Here is a 13947-nt window from a genome sequence, read left to right as displayed (position 1 = left end):
GAAGGAGAAAAACCCAGCCAAGAAACCTGATGCAGAAGAAACACAATACACGTAACAAATAATATACTTATTACAGGTACCATACAATAGCATTGAATAGGTATCACAGATCAAACACAATATTTTTATTAACTGTTATCATACACACAAGTTTTCAATGAATCAGAAGGGATAGCACATTTAATCAAAGATGTTCTTAATCAATACGATTACAACCAAAATTACAAGTTTTATTATAAAAAGTCTGAGATGTGAGAACCTGATAGATGTAAGTAATTTCGAGCACAATATGGAATCTAAGTTTAATATTCCAATATGAGACAAATTTAATTAATCAACTTTTATTGAAGTGAATAGCGCAGACATAAGGAAATAATTCGAATCAACACATAGCATTAATATAGAACCAATCATCCAACATGTAGGGAAATAATAGCTACACCATATCAAAACGACAAACGATCACCACATTTAATCAAAGAAGATATTCTTAATCAATATGATTATAAACAAAATTATAAGTTGTGTTATAAAAAGTCTAATATTCCTATACGTGAGAACCATCAGTGCAATAGCGGGAAGTTCTGATAGTTATATGTAATTAACTGTGAACAGCAGAGACCTGGAAGACTATGGGACACGATCACAAGAGGAAATAAAATCTATACCACTACAAAGAAGTTATTCTTAATCAAAACAACATAGTAGTCTATCATTCAGAAAATCAGAAGAAAAAATCAAACTCATCAGAAAATAGATATGTTAAAAATGAACTTCACCACATAGCACGCTCCTAGCCAACAAACAGAACTAATGATATCTGTCCTGATTTGTTGAAGACTTGTGCCAATAGATGTATGGAAGACCACGGAATACGAACGACACGAACACAAGAAGAAATAAAATCTATACCACTATAAAGAAGATATTCCTAATCAAAACAACAGAGTAGTCTATCATTCAGAAAATCAGGAGAAAAAATCAAAATCATCAGAAAATAGACATGTTAAAAATGAACTTTACCAGATAGCACGCTCCTAGCCAACAAACAGAACTAATGATATCTGCCCTGATTTGTTGAAGACGAGTGCCAATAGATGTATGGAAGACCACGGAACACGAACGACAAAGAATGACACGAACACAAGAGGAAATAAAATCTATACCACTACAAAGAAGATATTCGTAATCAAAACAACAGAGTAATCTATCACTCAGAAAATCAAAAGAAAAAAAATCAAACTCATCAGAAAATAGACATGTTAAAAATGAACTTCACCACATAGCACGCTCCTACACTCTAAGAAAAAAAGGAGTAAAACGAGCAGTAATTGCAGCTTCTACTCCCCTAGTCTGCAATTACTCCCCCTTTTAGTCCCCTAACCCAACATTTAGTCCCGACATTTACTCCCCAGGACTGCAAATTGTCACTAAACTTCGCGAATGGTCTCCTGAATGCAACAGTCTACGTAAATATGTGCCCTTGGTCAATTTGAACGACATAAGGCTGTATAACTCAGACAACGTAGCAATTTTCCAGCTACACAGAGTAATAAACAGTTAGCGCATCTTTCTTCGCAAATTGTGCCCTAGTATGGCGCAAGATTTTATATCACTCGATATATCACCGTTGACGGTTTGCTTCAAAGTATTTTCATGCATGCGCACCAATCATGTACCTCGGACTCTTACAACAGCGCGTGAAATGCGGTCTTCACTCTGTGACATTCATTTACTCCCGTACATTTACTCCCGAAATGGACTATTTTTTGTGGCAATGCAATTACTCCCCAAAAGGAGTAAAAGTACTCCTTTTTTTCTTAGAGTGTAGCCAACAACCAGATCTGATGATATCTGCCCTGATTTATTGAAGACGGATGCCAATAGATGGTATGGAATACCACGGAACACGAACGACACGAACACAAGAGGAAATAAAATCTATACCACTACAAAGAAGATATTCCTAATCAAAACAACAGAGTAATCTATGATTCAGAAAATCAGAAGAAAAAATCAAACTCATCAGAAAATACATATGTTAAAAATTACCTTCACCAGCTCCTAGCCAACAAACAGAACTAATGATATCTGCCCTGATTTGTTGAAGACAGGTGCCAATAGTTGTCTGGAAGACCACGGAACACGAACGACAAAGAATGACACGAACACAAGAGGAAATATAATCTATACCACTACAAAGAAGATATTCCTAATCAAAACAACAGAGTAATCTATCATTCAGAAAATCAGAAGAAAAAATCAAACTCATCAGAAAATAGACATGTTAAAAATGAACTTCACCACATAGCACGGTCGTAGCCAACAACCAGATCTAATGATATCTGCCCTGATTTGTTGAAGACGGGTGCCGATAGATGTATGGAAGACCACGAAACACGAACGAGAAGAACACAAGAGGAAATAAAATATATACCACTACAAAGAAGATATTCTTAATCAATATGATGACAATCAAATTACAAGTTGTACTATAAAATCCCTAATATTCCTATACGTGAGAACCATCATTGCAATAGCGTGAATATCTGTCATAACATTTCGAGCGCAATAGGGAATCTCAGTTTCATATTCCAACATTACTCAACTTTTAATTAATCCATTTCTTATTAAGTGAACAGCAGAGACGTAAGGAAAGAACGAGAAACAACACAATCAACAGCTACAATTAATAGAGAGCCAAACCTGCGCACCATCCAACACATAGTGAAGTAATAGCTAATCAATGTATCAAAGGCGAAATATTACACTATAGCACAGACTTAACGCTGAAGAACAGAGGAACACGTGGCGACACGTAAACAACAACAGAGGAAAATAATCTATCATTGAACCGTCATAAAATCGACCAATATACAATTTTCATTCTAACAAACACTACGAACCTTGATGGAGATATCCAAGACGTAGAAAATATGCACTGTTTTCATCTCAGTTTTCACTCTTTTCCTCAAAGCCGGGAGACTTTATGTCTCTATCTATGTGACCATAGCACCCCGCATGCTTTATCACTCAAAGGGTTAGGGGATATATTACTTCGTCCAGCAAACGGGACTCTCTAGAGGTCAGATAAGAGAGTTCAAAGGCAATATATTTTATTGTGCAGCGCAAATAGATGTCGATATCACTCGCGGGGATCACTATCTTTTCGCATCCTTTCCTTGAAACGGAAATCTTTCGTCAAAGTGGTTGTCAAGTCGACTAAGTTTGTAGAGATGCGATATTGTTATTGAACATGTAGAGGAAGTCCAAATTATTAATTGGTAGCAACGATACTCAATCAAAAACGAGAAAAAAATTTAATTACATCAATTTTTGTAATATCTTGCAACAGAAATTTCTAATGAACCACACAGAAATATCAAATGTGAAATGTAACTCAGGGTTATGAGGCATTCCCATCTTAGAGGTACTTACTTTATCAATAGAGTGAACAAGTGAAACAAATACAAGACAATAATTATTTCGGGCAATAAGTTCACAACTCATAGAATATCAGTCGAGTGAATACTTGAAACAGAGTCAAAACAATAATTCTCACGACAGGTGGAGATTATAGCATTCTAAACCAGATAATAAAATTTTAATCAATAAAATAAACATAGATATGCTTTTAATGAAGTGTAGACGTGCACTTGAAAACAGAAGAGACAATTGCTCTGCATTGAGATGATGGACAGATTTTGTACTCGATACCATAAGTCATGGGAAGATGTGATTAAAAAACTGCTTCGAAAAAGAGGAGCCGCGAAGCGATTTCATTATCGCTGCATTTCAATACGTCCTAGACATGGTCCTATTCGGAGATATGCTACAAACTACAGAACTGAAGGTGCAAGAATTTATATGCCGAATCTACAATACTATATCTGCACGTCAACGTCGGAAGGGCCACTAGGATTGATGACGGAGTTTTTGATGTTTGCTAACGAAGAATTGAAATACACTAGACCAGATGTAATTGTAATCATTGCAATGGGCATTGCATTCATCAAGCAAGGAGTCGGATCAAATTATCATATACAGGCGGTCTGTATCACACGATTCATTACAGATTTGTTGAAATTACACATATCTGAGATGGGAAGTACATAAAATCTTATCACATGATATGTTCCAATACCACGACAACGCAATTATTTTCTTCTACCAGTCTCTGCAAAGATGTCGAATGAGCAGAAGTTCAATATTGCCGTGCAAGGTCTGATGTATTATCATTTGTTGAAACTCAACAAACATATCAATTGTGGTGGACCACCAGACGATTTTCATCTAATACTCTCTTGTACGCCATTCAAGAGTCTTCATACAAAGAAAGGAAACATCAATAAGAGACTGTGCAAGTTCATCGCGACAAAGTGCAAGTTGTTGAAGCAATACAAACACGGCGACAACATATCGCCTGCGTTAATCAACGCTGGATTCAAGCGCCCAATAATCAGAATAAACTATTTAATGTCTTCGGAATTCATCAATGAAGACAACAAACGAAAACTTCAGAGTTTGAAATAGAACTGTAATTTATCGAAATCAACAAGTGCATAACTGAAACAATAAATGTAATCTTTGTCATCATTATAATGAATTCTACGCATCACAATGAAAAGCACCTTGCATTTAGCAGGGTTAGACTGAGAACAGTGATCGCTAAGGAAACGAATATTTCACAATGTGTGTAAGAATTCTCATATGGAATCAGAGCTGACCACCAAATAAGTTTTACTCGACCACACTCTGTACAAGTTCAACACCCGAAGGAGAGAATTGCCGGAGAAGGATCGGTCATTGAAATTTGGAGGCATGATACATCAGTCTATGATTACAAAAAAGCTAATCTTTTGTGAAAGCTTATAATATTTCAGGAATTAAATTCCACTGTGCATGTATATTTCTCAAACAGTTGCACTAGCCCAGACGTAGTAAAAGAAGAAAAGGCGTCTTATTTTCGTCAACAAAGTTGTCCATTTGTATGACTGGATAGGAAAAATGAGCCGTCCAAGATAGGGCAAAACGGAAATAACGCAAGATAACTGATTGCGGCGGGAAAAGTCAAAGCGTTTGCGACGCAGTGTCATCAACTTTTGCAATTGCATTCGGGTTCACTGCCTGCGAGATAATACGAAGCATTCGCCAAAAGCGAATGTATTATCAAATGCCGCGATGCAAATGGAGGATTTTACAAGCATGATGTGCAGGCGAAGTCTACATTTCTAATCACGTAATCTCCCTAACACATGGCACACAGACGTATATGAAATAATTTCCAAGTGGCAGTCCGATTTGGGGAGAAACGGATCACACAACCGCTATCAGAAATGATTAACCAGTATACAATGAAGATGAGCGTTATGCATAAACACAATGGAAGATATGTTATATTAATTATAATAAGCAGATCAGCGCAGGTCACACATAAACGTAGATCCAATTCGCAAAATATACTCGAGATTTCCCGCGGCCATACAGAAAAACTAACACATTATTTTAGTGTAATAGCATCCGGGCACTACAAATGAAAAGGCCATACTTTAATTTTATAAGTCTTGAGCTCATAACGTTGTAAAACGCAAATTCCACACTAAAGATCATTTTCTTCTTTAAATTTTCAAAGTCAAAACTGCACGCTATTTCTTCCATTTTTTTAAAGATATAGATTAAAAATCTGTGCATATACTCAAACATACTATGCAAGATATTTGATTGTGGCTTAAATGCTAAAATTTATCGATTCACACTCAGGAGAAGTGGCAACTACCACACATGAGTAAGAGTTTAATTAAAATTTGAACAGGTGTTGCGATTTATGATCAGTGTTGTAGAATGTGTCATTTCACAATACGCAAGCTTTAGTTCGCTCACTTTGACGAGCACTCTTTCACGATGACAAAGAATTTAATCGAATGGATTGATATTTTCTATATACACTATAACATAATGCGAATTCTTTATGTCGTGGATATTAAAAGTTACGAATATTTTTCGAACGAAATTTACTTAAAACTCGAAGAAAGGGTCACCCGCGTCGACGAATCCGTTTCCGAAAGAAAGCAACACGCTCGCGTGCGGTACCGCGTTAACGCGTCGGGCGCAGAATCGCGTTCGGTTTCGGGTACGGCATTGGGGAAACGCGGCCCGGCGTGTTGCCGAAACGTCTTCGAGGACGCGGGTGACCCTTTCTTCGAGTTTTAAGTAAATTTCGTTCGAAAAGTATTCGTAACTTTTAATATCCACGACATAAAGAATTCGCATTATGTTATACTATATATCTATATGTTATATCTATATCTTTAAAAAAAATGCAAGAAATAGTGTGCAGTTTTGACTTTGAAAATTTAAAGAAGAAAAAGATCTTTAGTGTGGAATTTGCGTTTTACAACGTTATGAGCTAAAGACTTATAAAATTAAAGTATGGCCTTTCCATTTGTAGTGCCCGGATGCTATGACACTAAAATAATTTGTTAGTTTTTCTGTATGGCCGCGGGAAATCTCGAGTATATTTTGTGAATTGGATCTACGTTTATGTGTGACCTGCGCTGGTCTGCTTATTATAATTAATATAACATATCTTCCATTGTGTTTATGCATAACGCTCATCTTCATTGTATACTGGTTAATCATTTCTGATAGCGGTTGTGTGATCCGTTACTCCCAAAATCGGACTGCCACTTGGAAATTATTTCATATACGTTTGTGTGCCGTGTGTTAGGGAGATTACGTGATTAGAAATGTAGACTTCGCCTGCACATCATGCTTGTAAAATCCTCCATTTGCATTGCGGCACTTGATAATAGATTCGCTTTTCGCGAATGCTTCGTATTATCTCGCAGGCAGTGAACCCGAATGCAATTGTAAAAGTTGATGACACTGCGTCGCGAACGCTTTGACTTTTCCCGCCGCAATCACTTATCTTGCCTTATTTCCGTGTTGCCCTATCTCGAACGGCTCATTTTTCCTATCCAGTCATACAAATGGACGACTTTGTTGTCGAAAATAAGACGCCTGTTCTTCTTTTACTACGTCTGGGCTAGTGCAACTGTTTGAGAAATATACATGCACAGTGGAATTTAATTCCTGAAATATTACAAGTTTTCGCAAAAGATTAGCTTTTTTGTAATCATAGGCTGATGTATCATGCGTCTAAATTTCAATGACCGCTCCTTCTCCGGCAATTCTATCCTTCGGGTGTTGAACTTGTACAGAGTGTAGTCGAGTAAAACCTATTTGGTGGTCAGCTCTGATTCCGTATGAGAATTCTTACACACATTGTGAAATATTCGTTTCCTTGGCGATCACTGTTCTCAGTCTAACCATGCTAAATGCAAGGTGTTTTTCGTGTTCGTGTTCCGTGGTCTTCCATAGATCTATTGGCACTCGTCTTCAACAAATCAGGGCAGATAGCATTAGTTCTGTTTGTTGGCTAGGAACGTGCTATGTGGTGAAGTTAATTTTTAACATGTCTATTTTCTGATGAGTTTGATTTTTTCTTCTGATTTTCTGAATGATAGACTACTCTGTTGTTTTGATTAGCAATATCTTCTTTGTAGTGGTATAGATTTTATTTCTTCTTGTGTTCGTGTCGTTCGTGTTCCGTGGTCTTCCATACATCTATTGGCACCAGTCTTCAACAAATCAGGGCAGATATCATTAGTTCTGTTTTTTGGCTAGGAGCGTGCTATGTGGTGAAGTTCATTTTTAACATATCTATTTTCTAATGAGTTTGATTTTTCCTTCTGATTTTCTGAATGATAGATTACTATGTTGTTTTGATTAAGAATAACTTTTTTGTAGTGGTATAGATTTTATTTACTCTTGTGATCTTGTCCCATAGTCTTCCAGGTCTCTGGTGTTCACAGTTAATTACATACAACTATCAGAACTTCCCGCTATTGCACTGATGGTTCTCACGTATAGGAATATTATACTTTTTATAACACAACTTATAATTTTGTTTATAATCATATTGATTAAGAATATCTTCTTTGATTAAATGTGGTGATCGTTTCTCGTTTTGATATGGTGTAGCTATTATTTCCCTACATGTTGGATGATAGGTTCTATATTAATGCTATGTGTTGATTCGAATTATTACCTTATGTCTGCGCTATTCACTTCAATAGAAATTGATTAATTAAATTTGTGTCATATTGGAATATTAAACTTAGCTTCCATATTGTGCTCGAAATTACTTACATCTATCAGGTTCTCACATCTCAGACTTTTTATAATAAAACTTGTAATTTTGATTGTAATCATATTGATTAAGAACATCTTCTTTGATTAAATGTGCTATCCCTTCTGATTCATTGAAAACTTGTGTGTATGATAACAGTTAATAAAAAGTATTGTGTTTGATCTGTGATACCTATTCAATGCTATTGTATTGCACCTGTAATAAGTATATCATTTGTTACGTGTATTGTGTTTCTTCTGCATCAGGTTTCTTGGCTGGGTTTTTCTCCTTCACACAGAGTCATAACATAATTTCTGACACTAATGACTTTAATAAATATATTTTCACTTGTACTTTTGTGTATGGCTATCCTTTGCATGTAAACAGCCTACTGGACACCTGTTGTAGCTGAAAAAAAATTACGATTGAAGCCGGCACAGACTGAAAAATGACGAAAGAAGTCGACCGAGGCTGAAAAATGTGAGCTGGTAAGCGCGCACGCAGCCCTCCGGCCACGCGCCACCCACCGGTAAGCGCCTCCACCCTAGCGCCGCCCGCCGGGTGCGGGAAAAAATACGCGACCCAAGTCGGCCAAAGCTAAAAAATGGCGAAAGAAGTCGGCCCAGGCTGAAAAATACGAGAGGGTAAGCGCGACGCAGCCCTCCCCCGCCGATAAGCACGTGGACAACCCTCCGCACACGCGCCACGCGGGGAAAAATACGCGCAGGGCTCAGGGGCAGGGCCCAGGGGTCCAGCTTGCTAACTGGACCTGTCGTAGTTTAACACAGGTCGTATACTACTTACTTATTCTCCAATATATGAAGGACCCGGCTCCCCTTCGGCTCCCTCAACCGCATACTGATTGACACAGAGTAATCATTGACGAAAGAATAAAATTCGTTCCCGGAACAGCACCGCAAGCGGTACTGCCCCGTCAACCTTTTTATCGGCCGTACCAGTCAAAGACACGGTCCACCCAGGGGCGAACTGCGTAATAATGGATTAGAGTGCGTATTGTCATCAAGCAAGATAACTACCTATGGAGGTAGGCTCTTTTACACAAGCTATATCTTATGTACCAGATAACAACGCTCCAAAGGCAGATTGCTTTTTGTATGTGCGATGCCCTGCGAACAATCCTGAAACTCCGGAAGAGTCGCTACGTGGGAGAAGTACAGTCCTAGTGGGCTTACTAGAACTTGATATGCCACTTACCTTGATCATGATCAAAGAGCCGAGTCGCTGTAAGCCAGCGGCGAGAGCACTCCACAGACCCAAATAGTGACTGCACACGGATGATATGCGCACGTAGCCCGGCTCTCACTGCCTTAAAAATAGCCATGCCCTCAACATCTGGGCCACCAAAGGACAGCCGGCACCGGCGAATCCAAATTTGGAAGTTAATTTTTGATATCAGCAATGCTAGTTGCTTCCGCTCTGCGCGTGCGACCGGCAAGGGCTCCAGGTACTTTACGGTGGCCCAATCAAGTGCTGGGAGCCCAAATATTTGCGCCGCCCTACTCCACAGTAAAAGTGGAATATGGCATCACAAAAAACAATGTTCTGCTGTCTCAGACATGCCACGAGACTGACAACCGTCCGTGCGACATATCCGAAAACGGTGCAAACGTTCACGCAGTGGGAAGACACAATGGGCCAGCTTCCACTGGAGACTAGCGCGCCGTGCATCAAGCCAGCCAGCAGTGATACGCCGCCAGGCCAATTTCGTTGGCACTGTTGGCCTTGCGGGACCCGGTCGCATTTCCATGTAGGCGGCGTAGAAATAACGGTCGCTCCACAAGGAAATGTCTTTGTCTGAGCATTCGACACGCAAGCGCCGCACGACAGCAACCCACGCAAAAAAAAAAAAAAAAAAAGCAGGGAGTACTTCCGCCCTGGGACGAAGCTCGGGACCTTCGAGGAACCACCTGGTGGCGTATCCTAGGAAATACTGCAATAATGAGCAGGCCGGGTGCTCTGACGCACGGAGCGCCGCAAAGAGAATACGCGAGTGAAGCGCTAAGTACTTTTCTGGCACGGCCGGTACTCCCAAGCCACCCAGATCACGGCTTCCGTGGAGTTGAGACCTACAGACCCACTCAACGGATCCGCCCCACGGAAAGCGGAACGCGTGTCGTGTGATAGCAGCTTGTGTTACCGCTGGCGGGGGTGAAACAGCCGCTAAAAACCAGAAGCGACTGTAATACCATGTTGCTAACAGCCGTGCCCTTAAAGTGATCGGCAGGTCAACAAATTTAAGTTCTTGCAGCACAGCACTACAGCGGGTGAATACTCGAGGCCAGTTGACAGCTGAGACCCCTGCACTGTCAAAAACAACTCCCAGGATTTCAACCTGAGGTCTTACAAGAACTTGAAACGGTGCAGCACAGGTTCGCTGGACATTTAAAAACAGCACTTCTGTATTGGCATCGAGGCGGAAGACCAGTCACAAAGACTGGCTCCCATCTAAGCTAGGATTAAAACTAGAACTAGTGCAATGCCAGCTCCTGCTAGTGAAATCACGTAACGTTAAAGTGACAGTCGCATCCGGAAACGGGTCTATCAAATTGATACCATAATGTTCGGTATCGTTCATTGGTCTATTTGACCAATTTTCATGACTGGGAACTGCTTAGATATTAAATAAACGAATTTTAAAGATCAGAGCCGCCTCCGCAGCCGCGGAGGCTCCAGCGGGACCGACATCAACTTGACGTATTTATCTAAGCGAACCAGAGGGCTGCGCTGGCTGGGAGCAGTCGACCGTGTTGTTATTGTCTCGAAATTCGTCTGCTCTGCTTTCGACACTTGTGAATAATGGGAAATTCGCTGACATTTCTTTCACGTCTGGGAGCTCCGAAGTGATCATGTCAGGCAGTGCACGTTGTTACGGTCCTGGTTATATGAAGACGCCCACAGCTAACCCAGTGGTGTTTCACGAGCCGAGGGACTGCGAGACGAAGCGAAAGTGGGAAGATGCAATTTCCTGTGCAAACCCTGACATACGAGAAAAACTACGCGTCTGTTCTTCGCATTTTTCAGACGACGTCTACAGGTCCACTGACATTAAGCGAATGCGCGTAGGGATTCCAGTAAAAAAGAAACCGTTTGAGTTGACGCCGTGCCGATATCCACTGAACAAAGGCAACTGCTCAGCATGCCATTGCCCGAGGTAAGTGACATTTCTTTCGCAGCCCCAATGGGCTATAATGATTTGAAGATATGGTACTACGACGACGCTTTCACGGAATTCGTGTGTGCCGGCTAGGATGTACGGCCCGTCGTAAAACAATAAAATGAGCAGGGGCTCAGCCTCAAACCATGCGAGAAAGATATATAGCTGTTCCAACCTGCGCACTCAGTAGTACTGCATGACACTTTTGCAGTTAAGATTTGCGTGAAACGTAAAATGCTGTAGTGCGCACTTGGAACACACCCACTGGTTCAAATCGGTGCAGAATGAGTTGATTAATTTCAGCTAGGGGCATTTGATCTTATTTATGGAATAAATTCAGTTGATCAGATTAGACGTAACTTTTTCCCACAATAAAAAGTGCTTCAAATTGAATGGGGTTCCATCTATGACACAGAGCATAAATAGTACTCCCTTATTAGCATGAAATAATATTTCTTGTTCAGAGAAATATTGGATTATCACTGCCTAAAACAATAGACTGCATAAGGAAACATCTCCGCTGTAGAATGTGACTCACCCAAATAGTATTATAGTGTCATTTTATCATGAATTGATGCCACGTTACGATACAGTTACACTTTTCATAAACCCACAACTGTTTGCAACCTTGCCTTGCAGGTACTCAGACCCACTTCCTGATGCCAAGTAGGGCAAGCCTCCCACCTTCTAGCACCCTCCAACAATAGTGTCAGTCGTTCTTGGGGTATGCAGAGACTAGCACAGCTAAAAGTGTGCAGCTGGCATCCTTTGGCGCTTTCAGCTGTTCCACACCAGCACCTCGAGATCCTGATATAACAGCTGCGTCAACGTGGTATGGTGAAGCATATGTTGTAGAAGCATAATTATTTGGCGATACTACTGCTGATATTTGAAGGGAATTGCCTCAGGACGAGAGCCGCTTATATTTCGAACAGAGACTGTTCTTCTTCTGGGCACCATCCTTATCATTGGCATGGTACTTAAAGGGTTAGGTAACCCTTTAGATACCATGCCAATGATCCGGACGGTGCCTAGGAGAAATATCAGCGGCTCTCATCTTGAGGCAATTCCCTTTATACTTCCTTATACTGGTTCGCTGGGTTTCTACCAGTCTATGTACTGCTGATGTTGTGTTATTTCGGAAAGGGGAAGCTCAGATCCTGAGGGTCAGTCGGGCTGCACCAAGGGAGATTAATTTGCTTTTGTCATGCTAGACATGTCACATCACTGTGGCATGTATAGCATGGCAAAAACAAATTAATCTTCCTTGGTGCAGCCCGGCTGACCCTCAGGATCTGAGCTTCCCCCTTTCCGAAACAACAGGGAGCTCACATTCTGAAAACCACGTTTAAGTCCTGTGCTGGCAGTTCTCATCTGAATACACTTTGTCTAGTGAGGAGTACAAAAAACAGTTACAGTCGCAGCCTCGCGAAATCTCGTGTGCATGTGATGTAGGACATACTTTCCACAGTATGCCCATAAACTATACAGATGCTCATCTACATTTGAGATTAAATCCAAAAGAATGCTTGTATCTCATGGCTGAGTTGAGACATCTGCTGTTGGAAATAAGGAGGTGCAATAGTAAAATTTGGAGTTTTCTCACACAAAAATAAGATGCAATTGGCAATAGTGAAATAGATACAATTACATTATCGGGCGTAGCGATTCAGCGTAGCTTCTCTGCATCCAACCATCCTATCTGCCGTGCAGTAATATTTTGAGAGCTGACGAACTAGGTTTTGTTTCCTTGTTATGTCGAACAAGACTATAGAACCCTTGTTGAAGGGCCCATCTTGCGCCAACAGCAATACTCACATCATAATAACAACAAGAGGCACATGGCTGAAAGCAACAACTGCCTGCAGTTGCGGCATCCAGAGCACATGGTCAAGCCATCCCTGGGTAGAAAATAGGTCACTGGGAAGCACCCTCCTGTGCTCAGCCATTCTCTTTTAGGGCATGAATGTTGCAAAGGCGCTTCGCATGTTTGACATATGAAAGTGTCTACCCTGACGAAATCACATGCAGTATTTAAAGGCACAAAACAGCATTTCTTATTTCTTGCTGTGAATGACATGAGTGCATTAATGTGGTACAACTTTGGACGGTACAAGTCTCATGCTCGTAACTGTTTCTATTTCCTACATGTAATTAAGACTTACGCACACTGAGAGGCGAAACTTTGATGCTGTCTTATGTGTCTTTTGTTCAGGTGTTGTCATATTCTGCACAGGGCTTGTAATTCTAATTCTCCCATCGTATTTGTTTAAATACTGTGGTAATGATGAGGACAGTGCACAGAAGGACAACAGTCAAAATATTGGTAGCTGTCCTCGAGAGGCACTTTCCTTCACATTTCCCAACCAATTCGCTGTATTTTTTACCAGTTTACATTTATGGACAAAGATGTCCAAAGTAGCATCAGGGAGAAAGTGTTTCATAAACTACTTGTTATTGCAGACATATTTTGTGTGAGTCAGTTGCTGTTTCATTTGCCTCTCACTTGTACTGCTGTTGCATTTCAGGGATCCCTCAGGAGGGTCGTTAGGTTGACCCTCCCCTGTGCACATCTGATGCC

Source organism: Ornithodoros turicata, chromosome 7 (genome assembly GCF_037126465.1).
Source record: "Ornithodoros turicata isolate Travis chromosome 7, ASM3712646v1, whole genome shotgun sequence".
Classification (NCBI taxonomy): domain Eukaryota; kingdom Metazoa; phylum Arthropoda; class Arachnida; order Ixodida; family Argasidae; genus Ornithodoros; species Ornithodoros turicata.
Note: the sequence above shows the minus strand (reverse complement) of the source record.